Genomic DNA, 12,567 nt, shown 5'->3' on the forward strand with positions numbered 1-12,567 from the left:
TTATAAAATCTTACTTAATCATGGCCTAGCTACTTTGCTTGGCAAAGAGAATTAACGCAGACAGATGTTTTCTATCAGTTAGCTACAATTAGTTGTGCCATGTAACAAACCACCTAAAACATAGTGACTTAAATCAACACCTATTTGCGATTTCCCAGAAGTCTATGAGTCAGCGGAGTGGTTCTGCCCATGTGAGCCAGGCGTGGCTGATCTCAGTCAAGCTTGCTCATGCATTGGTGTCCCTTGGATAAAGGTTAAGTCTTCCAGGATATCCTGTGCCAGGCTTGTACCACATGCTCTCCCTTCTTCCAAGAGACACGTCTGGGCTTGTTCTCACAGTGTGGCAGGAATTCAAAAGAAGAAGGGAACACACACAGGTACAAGTTAAGCCACTACTTGTGGCAAGTCTGTAATTATCCTAACAGCAATTCACGTGATCCAGCCTAGAGTCTGTGGAAAGGAACTACCAGAAGACACGAATGAAGAAAGGCTGGAAAATTAAAGCCAATCCACATAATGGTAATTTAATTCAAAACTTAAGATTTCTAGTAATGGTCAAAAAGATTGATAGTTTCCCACCACTACATCGAAATTGTCCTTTCTCCTTAATAACAGAAGTTTTACTTTTAGTAGGAACATGCCCACCCAGGATTAAAGACTGGATTTCCTTCCACCTGTGGAACTATATGTAACCATGTCATCAAGTGGCAAAGTTGTATAAGTAGTAATGTCCAATGGTAATTCTAAAAAGATCTCTCAAAAAGGATTTCACCTTGGTTTGTCATCTTGTCATTCCTCCTGTTCCTGAGCTCCAGCACCAATTTAGGCATCAGAGCACCATCAGCTGTCTTTTACTACGAAATGACTGTGAAGAGGAAAACCACCTGCTATAATGATAGAATGAAAACATGGGAGCTTGCGTCCCCAGTGGTACTCTGGAGCCACCATATCAGCTATGTAATGCCAATTTTTGGACTTGTTTTCCCATGAGAAAGAACTAAATATCAAACTTTCCAAACACTATAATTTTTTAGTATATAACTATTTATTTAGTATATAATTTATAATTTAATACAGATCTGCAGATCTGAAATATAAATGCTAACCAATGGTACATTTTGAAAAAGAAGGGAGTAATATAAGGGAAAAAAACACAACTTGGTTATGAAAACATCCTAACAGGTTTCTCCTTTGTAGAACTTCTCAGAACCTTAAATGTTAACAAACACATTGATTGTCTAAGGACATAGCATTCCATATTTGCCTTTAGTTTGTGCAGTCTTTTTACCAAGATGATTGTTTCTAGAATGGAGTCTTGGAAAAGCTATTTTATAGTTTATATAAGCTAAACCAATATACTAGAATGTCCGCGGTTTCAACTATTTTTTTCTAAATATTATTTATGTCTCCAAATACCACTCTGTGTGTAAGAAAATATGGCTAATAATACCATAGGACACCCAGCAATATTTTTGTGTAAAAAAGAGGGAGGAAAATGTGTCCCAGTTTGGACTGAAATAGAAACAGGGAGAGAAGAAACTTCCTATAGCAAAGTGTTTGTGATAACTAATTGCAATGTAGAGTCTGCAACATAAGAAAAATGGGCATCTGTGGAGAATGAACCATACAATTTGTGCCTATTTTTCCTAAGAGGCACCAAACTAGAAGAAAGAAAAAAAGATCAAGGCTAAGAAAATAAACTCATAAGAACAAAGAAAGGGGCATTTGCTGTTTGTTATTTCCCGGTTTGCTTTGGAATATTTCTTTTTTCATGGAATTTATTTTAGCTTGGCATCAGCCTGTGAAAAGGTGATCTCTTAAACTAGAATATTTTCTCAGGCTTCCCCAGCTGTATAAATAACGAATGTTTCTTAGGAAAGGACCAAGTAGTTCCTTAATATGGTCTCTGAGGATGAATACTCTGGCTGTAACATTTTCTCTGGTGGTTTTCTGAATATTTAATGACTCTTTATTTTATAATTTCCAACTCCTTTTAAACTAAGTTCAGTGCAGTCAGCAAGAATATTTACTTTTTAAATGCAACTCAACAATAATCTATCCAATATCTAATACTTAAAGGACCCCACATAAGATAGTGTGGAGAGTATGCTATATAAGAGATTGAGTCCTTGTTCCCAAGGTATTTACATTTTGATTGGATTGGCTAATATGATACAAAGCAGAATGTTCTTGGCTACCTTACTCTTAGGTTAAGAGTAAAAGCTAGCACTTATAAATATGAGAGAGAGGGAGAGGTGGAGAAAGAGAGAGGGTACGAGGGAGATAGAGAGAAAGGGAATCCATCTGGGAGAGAAATATGGGCAGGATTCGGGAAGGAGGGATTATGAAGAAAACTTCTGAATTATAAGAAGGATTCATACTTCAGAGATTCAAGGAAGTCGTGTCAAGCAAAGAGGATCATGTAGATAAAGACATAGAAACAAGACAACCAAAGATACATCTGGGGAGTGTAAATTAGTATTTTACAAGGTTGCATTTTTGGTGAATATTTTATAGAAATAAACATTTTGTAGAAATAAAATAACCAACAGAAATATGAAAGATTTTCAAGCATGCTTAGATCTGTGGAGTGGGATAATTGTCCCTTTGGTAGCTTCTAGAATGGAAATGATCGGGGGTGGGGGGAAATATAGGCAGAAATTGGGAGTAGAAAGAGGTCGCTGCTTCTGGAAAGTTAGAGAATCACAGATAGAACAGGGAAGTTAGCAAGGGGGTATAACCAACAGCTGAAGGCAAGAAATATTAAAGGCATAGGGTTATAGTATTTGATTCCTGATTTTGTGTAATTAAGTATTGGTTGCTGGGGATGTTTCTGAAGAACATTCTAGTCCCTGGAGCACCCCCCTGGGGTTGTCCGAGGCAGTTTCTAGATCCACTTCACAGCTCAACTTCTCTCTCTGCCGACTTCTGTTTTCTTCCTTTCCCTTCCTCAGGTGTTGGTTCCAACTCTTTAATTAAAATCTATCTCTTCACATTAAACTCTATCTCAGAGCCTGCTTTCCCAGAAGTCAATCTGCTATGACAATGTCACCCATGTGTTTTGTCTGTATTATGACCCACTCACAGAAAGGAAATTATTCTATATCCCCTTGAGTAGTGTCGCGTTCACTGTAAAGAAAAACAATCAAGAGGATTAATTCTTAACCATGGTTCTCTTCTGGAACATAAGACTCAAGAATGGCTTTCCGTAGGCAGAACTGAGAAAAGAAGAAAAGGCACAAAAATAATGGCAAGATGAATCCTGGGAACAGCATTAGGTGGGGGGGTGGGGGAGTGGAGAAGTTCTTTAGAGGAGTTGAGATTCTGTGTTCGTGGTAGGCAGAATAATGTCCTAAGATGTCCAAGTTGTGATCATTGGAACGCGTCACTATGTTGCCTTCCATGGTACAAAGGATTTTGCAGATGTGATTTAGTTGAGGAGATGGGGAGATTCTCCTGAATTACTCAGGTGAGCCTAATGTAATCACAATTGCTCTTAAAAGTGGAAGAGAAAGGCAGGTAGTAGAGTCTAAAGGAAATGTTATTAAAAAAAATAAAGGTCAGAGAGAGATGCAACATTACTGGCTTTGAAGATGAAAGAAGGCAGCCATATGACAAAAATATGTATATATATATATATATACACACACATATATATATATATATATATATATATACACATATATATATGTGTGTGTGTGTGTGTATACATATATTGTGTATATATATATATACATACACATATGTATATATATATTTGGCCCAAAGAAGCTCAAAACAAAACAAAACAAAACAAAAACAACACAAAGAAATAGATTATCCCTTAGAGTCTCCATAAAGAATGACAGCACTGCTGACACCTTAATTTTAGCCCAATGAAACCTATATCAGCCTACTAATGCGGAGAACTGTAAAATGATAAATATGTGTTGTTTCAAGCCACTAAGTTTGTGGTAATTTTTTTCATCAGCTCTATGAAACTCATACAATGCTGATCCCAGCTATACAGCATATGTGGGGAAGACGAATGATATACTGAGATGGTAATACAGGAGCTGGTGACCAAAATCTTTATCTGCCACTTAGAACTACGATCTTCATCAGATCACACAGCATATCTGCATTCCAGTGCAGAACTGTCTAGAACCTGAGCAAGATATCTAACTGATAGAGCTTCTCTAACTTGAGTCAAACACTCGCTGGACACATAGCATGTGCTCAGAGAGATATTGACTGGACTTATTTATGAACAGTCGCCTCCTTTATCTGGCTTTCTTTCTTCCTGCTGAAGCTCTTGAGCCATGCCCCGCCCTCCCAAGGAGCCCAGGAGAAGGAACCCATGGAGACAGACATCGGCCTCCTTTACTACATCCTCCAACGTTTAAAGCTCAGGCAAACTGGAGTCTTTGTGAATCCCAATCATGTCTAAGAATATAGCTTTTTCCCCCAAAGAAACTGAGAAATGAGGATAGATGAGAAAAGAAAAGGTAGTTTCGTATCATTATTATTTGCCTTAGTTGGCACTGGCCTTCTCACTGAAGAGCATCTAATTCCGTATTAAGTTGGTATCCATGCTCTTTAACCTCATCTGGCAGCCCAGTGCCTGCATTTATTATTCTCAGAGTGGAAACTCGCCATCCAACATCTGGTCTTCATTTGTTTTCCTTTCATTTCCTTTACCCTCCCCCACTGCCGTATCCATTCTAACATCTATGCCTTTCTGAAAACAGTCATCTGGATGGATATTAATATCTCTTGGCATTTTACATACAAATCTCTAGCCTTAATTCAGCAAAGAGATCAGAGATGCACCTGACTGACCCAGAGAAGTGCCAGAGATAAATTCCTTCATCTATGTTAAAGAGAATTTGTTACAAATACATTCGAATTATTCTTTTGGTCTGAGAAGGAAGATGCTCTGTAAAACAAAATTTACAACATGTACATATCTAATAGAATGCATTTTCATCTAAGGTAAAAGAATGGTGCACAGGTTAGGAATAATAAAAATAAAAAAATAGATTTGTATTTAAAAATGTGTCTCGATTGGCACTTGGCTAGCTGCAGAAGAGTATCTCGTAATTGAGGGACGTCCACCTGAGTCCCTGAGAAGTTCCCCATGGACAGAGGAACAAGGCAGATACGTGTCTCTTTGTCTTGGAGACCAGGTCAACCTGTGGCCATAGTTTGAATTAGTCACACCATGAAAAGAAAACAATGGGTCGATCTGAACTATTCAGCTTTAAAAATCACAACTGGAGCAACATCTGCAGTGAGGAAAAGGGAGCTTTTGGGAAATGTGGCTGCTCTGTCAGCACTGCATAATGCAAGAGAAGGAGTGGGCAAGCGGATGGAATTAGAATTGCTCTACACATATGCGTCAGAATTTTGTTGAAGTTCAACGGGTCTAGCATTTTAAAAGCTGGCTTTCATATGCGGCATTTGCAAATCTTGAAAATCTTCTGCATGCCAAAATATAAAAATAAAATAACTCTTTTCCATAACACTATCCCTCCATTGGGTCAAATGCAATTAATTAACTCCAAACCTGAAAGAGTTTATATCCATTAACTCTTAGAATTTACGTTTAACTGCGGAAGTGAGCAAACCCGATTTAACTGACGCATACACATGCATCATTTGCTCAGAATGTCCTGCTTTTGAAGTGCTCCCTCGTACGTGGCCCCTTTCACCTTTAGCCATTCTTCATCCGTGCCTACTATCCTAACAGTAGAGCTGAATGACAATCTGGTTTCCTTGGCTTTGGGGATTTCTGTGCAAAAGAGTGCTATGGTTGACCTCCGTGGGTTGGCTCTTGGGCTAAGGAGAGCAGTAAACTCTTTTCAGTTCACACCTTACACCGTAATGAATGTGTCCAGGTCATCTGGTCTGAGCCTCTTCATCTACCAATTTATGACCTTTAATCCCCTCTAACTACACCCATTTTTTAAATCTCCTTTTCTTGACTGAGAGAAATATGTGTCCCTCTTTCTTTCTAAAATTTATTCCTCCATTAGAATCTGAATTCACTTCCTTCCTATCCCTTTTGAGACTTGGCTTCATCGATGATCTCACCTTTTGTTTGTATCCTCGGTCGTCTCCACCCCTACTCTAAAGGTTTGTGTAGCCTTTGCTTTGTCTCAAAATCAAAGCCAAAAGCAAAATGAAAGTTTCATGACCCTGCCACATCCACTATCTACTTTCTAATTTTCTATTTTCAGTCACCAACGATAAGTTTCTTCTATATTTACTGCTTCTATTTCCTATATTTTCCTCAAAGGTATTTCCAAAACTCTAGTAAACCAGCACTTTTTCCAATAGTCTTCCAATTATTCAATTCAGTGCAATTTCTCAGCTTTAATTTTTCTTGAACCTTTTGTCTCTATAAGACTTAAATGTTGCCACGTTATCATAATTCCATTTTTGCTCTCCAGTAACTTCTATAGTTCCTCTCTTGGTTTCCGTTTACCTCACTCTTGGATTCTTCCGCAAGGATAATTGTCTGCTTTATTACATTCTCTTTCCACAATATCCTCGGCAAATTTGCTCGTTACTTTATTTTTCCTTATAGAAGTCAACATTCTCTAAAAGGAAGGTTTTCAAAATGCCATCACAACCTATGATCTCATTTAATCATAACACACTTATATTCATTGAGTATGACCTAAGTATCATATTAAGTGTATATTATGTTTTATTGAATAAGTAGTAAATTGAAATATAAACTCAGTCTGTTTAATGCCAGAGTCTATGTTCCTAACCACATTATAGAAACTCCAATTAATATGCCTTGCACTAAGGATAGTATGGCAAACCAAAAATATTTAAGTCCCTCACCAAGGAAGCTATCGTCTAATTCTTTTTGGAATTCTAGTCCTTTATTTTTATCTTCCCAATGATTTGCATGTGTCCTCAACACTGTAAACTCAACACACATAAGTTTATCTAACTAGAAATGTATACTTTTATTCTAATTGTCCTACATGGATAATCCTGCATTTATCATATGGAGAAAGTATCACTATATTTCTTTCTTCTATGTTTTAAAGTCCCACCCAAAACCCCTACCTACCACGTCCCAGGAATAAAAATGGAAAGCACAATATATGAATATAGATCTCACCACAAGATTATGCTTGTAGTTGATCTTATTTTTAGTTTCTACGAGTGAAGGGGGAAAATATGATTTCTTCAAAATATATGGAACTGTGACTAATGTTTTGGAATTTTCAAGGCTGATTTTATGTATTATCATATTTCATATTCTATCACATTTCAGATAATTACAGATTGCATTGTGTTCTAAAGGAGGAAGGCATTATAATTTCAATACAGAAAAGAATAAGAGAACATTATGTTGTGAGTCCCAACCACACTCATTGTACTTAGCTTTCTTGTTTGTATTAATTTTCCAAGAATCTCTAGTCCAAATCTTGCATCAAACTTTGGCTCTCTTTACTCTCTTGAGAAATATATCAGTTCCTCTTTCTTGTTATATTATGTTAACCTGTTCCACAGATGTACTGTGACGGCCACTTCAGTTGAGACTCTCATTACCTGAACAGAGATAACTGTCTGCAGAATCTACCCTTAAGAATACGTAATTCATTAGAAGGGAGAGGAATGCAAATAATTAAGTATATTATAAAGCAAAATAGAAATTATGTCAAAAATAGAAGTAACTCTGAGAATGCTTGTGGTTGGCTTGGCACATTTTAGATATGCATAAGTTGCTGTTTAATTTAATTTCATTTTCAACAACTTCTAGTTTAGTTACTACAAAAAGCTAAGAACTAGTCCATCCTCTGAAGGAGCTATAAAGAGAGAGTAGGATGTGTGTCTGTGCCCTGATTTTACCAGCTAGTTGCAATAATGAGATGGATGATAAAGAATTCCTCTAAATAATAAAGCAGCATTTCTCAGCCTGGTAGAATTAAGGAATATTCACTAGGCTCTAAATGAAAGTTAGCATTTTCTCCAATTATAAATGTATAAACACACAGTTGTCTTACCAACACAGACATATTGTCACCAGATTTCTAAAGTTTGTCGAATTATACTATGGTGTTTTAAACATTTCAAAATATTGTCACCACTACTTTGAAATTATACTCATTGAACTGCTATTAGATCTTATTTTTAATGTATCAACAATCATATATCACAAATTTATTTAATATTGAGATAACTGTATTTTCATATAATTTCTTTTGTATAGTCTCTTTTATAATTCCATGAACGTTATTTTATGACTTTGCAAAACATTTATATTCTTTCTAAGAGGGGCCCATAGTTTATACCAGACTCTGAATTGTCCACAGCACAACAAAGCAAATCTTCTATATGAAGTCTCGTGCTTTGGAAATTCAAAGGCATAAAAGTCTGACAAAGGTGGAGTAGATACAGCTTTCTAGAGGAAACGAGGACTCAGTAACACGTGAGCCTTTGCACAGTCATAGAATATGGAATAGTATTGGGAAGGGCAAATGATGATGGGCAGAGTGAAGTGTTATAAAGACACAGAGTGATGAATGAGAATGACTCTTTCCGTTGAAAGAGTAGGTGACATATTCTTAGGGCTTACGTGATTTCTGATGGCATAAAGGAATTGGCAATATATTTGATAGTGATATTTTGAGTGAAATATTTTTCCCAGGAAGCCACATCTACCCTAGGAGAATTTGATTCAGTGAATTTTAGGGTTGAATCCTTGTTTTAGTGCTATTTTTTAAAGCTTATGTCATGTACAACTTAAAAAAAAAAAACCTAATAAGAGTTTTATAACATCCCGCTAGGTTCCTATCTGGTGTCAATTATGAGTACAAAATGTAAGCCAAGATGGTTTAAGAAAACAAAAGAGCAGAATAATGCTTGAAGGGAATGGGACCTGAGGGTGGATAACCCCCAGAAAGAGATCAAATCAAGACATGATGCAAAGTGACAGGGCCCACAGGCCATTTTTTAAATTTCCTGCTCATTCACACTCCTGTTCTAATCCCTAATGATTTCTAACCACCAAGATCAACCTCTAACTTTTCTTCAACAAACTGATGCCCCAATGTGCTCTTTAATTCCACTTAAGTGGCATAAGGTCACTGACAGAGCTGAGTGTATAGTAGACAGGGGGAAGAATTTGGCTCTGGGCTAAATTGCAACTCATTTGAAAGCCCACCAGATGAGTCTTTTTTTTTCTAACCTAATCCTCTTCATCATAAATGTGCTTAAGGGAGAATCTCTGAAGTTCTTTCTTCTGCAACTCTGGTTTTTGTTTGATTCTTGACATATGTTCATTTGTTATTTTTTTTAGCAGGTTGTATATGCTTTCTTAAAAATCCACATTAAACATGATTAACCACATGTCAACCTTGCTACAGAGCAGACCCGGAGTTTTTATTCTGTGTGATTGTTACTTCATGTGGAGTAATCATGAGTAGGGGTAGTAAAGAGACTCTCTTCTGTCTTGGCCTTGAGTCTAGATTATAAACAGTAGATATAGAAGTGATGGAAGCTCTGGAGAAATATCAATAGCATGGATTCGTTTGCTTTACCATTTCGTAGATTTTCATTGTTTGTTCAACTTTGAATCCAGTTATTTTTGCCCCATTCTTCCCTCGCTTATTCCAGTCAAACTCTCCCCTACAAGAGAAAGCCTTGTAAAATGAATGCTATTTGCTACCAAAGGGAATTCTGACAGGCGTGCTGGATGCAGCGGTATTATAGTTACGAAATTCAGACCTTTACTGCTGTAGCCTAGAGAGAGAGCAAACACTTGGGGTAAGACTGCTACGTAACTTTTGGAAACTGAGGGTGTATGTACCTTGTTCGCTGTGACTTCCTGATCTTTGTTGCGTCCTCTCCAGCCTGTCTATCCTTCATGTTAGGACGAATATTAGAAAAGATACACTCTCCAAACCTTACTGATTTTTCTCTTCCATTTACTTCCATAGAAACTTACGTGTCACTCTATGAAAGGTGGCATTTAATCACACTGAATTAATTCCATCACTTGTGTATGCCTCCCCCAATTCACAGAGCTCTGAGAAACCAGTGTGCTTATAATCACACTCTGGGAATTCACTATTTCTTAAGACTGTATTGAGTGTTGAATGTGGGTTAGGTACTGAGCCCAGTACCATAGAGTGCAGGAGGGAAGAATATATTTCCAGAGTGACAAGCCTATCAAATGAAACTGTTAGTAGAACATAGATAAGCAATATACAGAAGTATTTAATTAAGCATAGCAGAGTTCAAGAAGTTTAAGATAATGTGGAAGTGTAATATACATGGGCTGAGGATTGGGAGAAATCTTCTTAGTAGCAGATGTCAAAAGAGAGGCATAAAGATTATGTGCCAGGGGAACAATAAGAGTGACAGTATGGAGATAGGAATGATAACGGAACATTTCTGAAATAGACTGGTTTGTCTATGGATGCATTGGGATGGTAGGTTAGCGGGGACATTGGATTCAGTCTTTGGGAATTAGGGAAATTCAAATTCTAGCTCTACCACTTGCTAAACTGGGTAACTAAATGGGGCATGTTTCTTCAAAACTCTGTACCTTGGTTTCTTCATCTATTAAATGAGGATAATAATAGTACCTAGCTCACAAGATCGCCGTGAGTAGTGAATAAGATAATTAAGGTAAATTTCTTGGAACAATGCTCTGCACCAATCAATTAACATTAGCTGCTATGTTAATGTCATATTAAACTTGTTAGATGCAGTAGACTCCAATTGTTCAGATTACGGAAAATACCGAAGTTTAAGTTTCTAGTTAAAGGACACAGAGGGGCACTGACAATTTGAAACAGGCATTGCAGCAGAAGACATAGGTGCCCTATGCGTGTAAATCAGCCAACTAGTGATTCTCCATTTCAGAGCTTTACAACTGAGTGTCATTCAGCATGGATTGCCAAACACCTGCTATAGGTCTACAGCCTGTGAGGTATCATGGCACATGGAGAAGTCGTGGGAGTCTTTGAACTTGAAGCCTTTGAAGAATTTGGTATTCTTTGGAAAGACAAGACTGCATATAAATAATGTCTAATTAAGAGTGTAAGACCATATCTGAGGAGGTACCAAAGTTAGTGATTGCAATGAACACTTCCAAATATTTTACCTGGAACATTTTGTTCCTTCTCAAGAGAGGGTTTGTGTAAAAAAGACAGAGAAATGAATTAAGAAAAAACAAAAGAACTATAACTACTCCAAGTGATGTTGAAAGGAGGCATGAAGTAAAAGCGTTTTAAAAATCCACCTTATAATAACTAAAACTTACCTAATGCTCCGTATATGCCAGGCTCTGCTCTAAACCTTTCACATGGATTAACTCACTTAATCTTCCCAACAACCCTATGAGGGAGGTACTTTTCTTTTTCCTATTATTTAAATGAGAAGCTGAGGCATGGAGAGGTTAAGTATGTTGCCCAGGTCACAGTAGAATAGGAGTGGAACTAGGATTTTGAACCCAGGCTGTAAGGCTTCAGATTCCATGCAGTTCACAGTGATGCCACACTGCCCCTTGATGATACATCTGCACCCATTCCCTTCAAATAAGAATTGTGTTTAGGGTGAATTATTCGCACAAAATATTTAAGCTAAAATTAAAAAATTTTTTTTTGAGGACCTTAAAGAGAAGAAGATACTGAGAGTGTGTGACCAGACTATCTGGCATTCTATAGATGAAGTTCTCACCACACAAGTTTCCTTTGATATCATCATTAAACAAGAAAATGAGGTTGCCATTTGCATCAGTGAGTTTCACATACTGAGAAAGTGTGTTTTTCTATTGCTCTATGGAACTAAACAGACTTTTTTTTTTTCAAATATCTTCCACTTTCAGTCTTTTATTTTTTTTTCTTTTTCTTTTTTTTAAAAGCCTACAGCACCCAGAATTCCTAGGTGGACTCCCATCCAAGTACTAACCAGGCCCAACCCTGCTTAGCTTCCGAGATCAGATGGGATCGGGCTTGTTCAGGGGTCGTGGCCATAGACTCAGCCTTCTTTTAAAGAGTTTTCTCACTGGAAATCTCTCCCTGCCTGTCCTTTTCTCTTCTCTTTTTCCTCCTTCCTTCTCCCACTTCTCTCTTATTGGCATCCAGTGACCTAAATAAAATTTCATACCAAGTACTTGGGTAAAGTATGGAAATCCTTTTATTCCTCCAAATTTCACTCAAAACTCTCTTTCTTGTCTCATTTTTCTATCTGCTTCCTACCCCAATATGCTCACAAAGCAAACCTGTTTGGTTTTTGCTACTTACCGTTGTTCAACATTTCCTGATGTTTCGTGATGCTCTGGCTTTGTGAATCCTGTTCCTTTTGCTAAACTCTCCTTTCCCTTTCTCCTTCTGATCGATGCTACTTGTTATTTAAAACAAAAATAAAATGTTACCTCCTATGTTGAGACATCTTCGACCTCTACAGGAAGAAAGGCTTCTAGAACACTTTGTTCCTTCCTCCGTCACTGTACTGAGCACATTACAGTGTTTTGTTTATGTGTCACTGCTTCCCTGGATCTCCTGTTACTAATACTCATTAGTCTATGAGATTTTGAAGAGAAGAATGATG

General features: G+C 37.3%; 1 pseudogene; it reads right to left on the minus strand.

Annotated features, from left to right (window-relative positions):
- Positions 1-11,876: 11,876 nt before the first annotated feature.
- LOC120595761 (uncharacterized) lies at positions 11,877-11,994 on the minus strand (annotated as a pseudogene).
- Positions 11,995-12,567: the final 573 nt, after the last annotated feature.

This window comes from Pteropus medius, unplaced genomic scaffold (assembly GCF_902729225.1).
Source record: "Pteropus medius unplaced genomic scaffold, Ma_sr-lr_union100, whole genome shotgun sequence".
In the NCBI taxonomy this organism is placed as follows: domain Eukaryota; kingdom Metazoa; phylum Chordata; class Mammalia; order Chiroptera; family Pteropodidae; genus Pteropus; species Pteropus medius.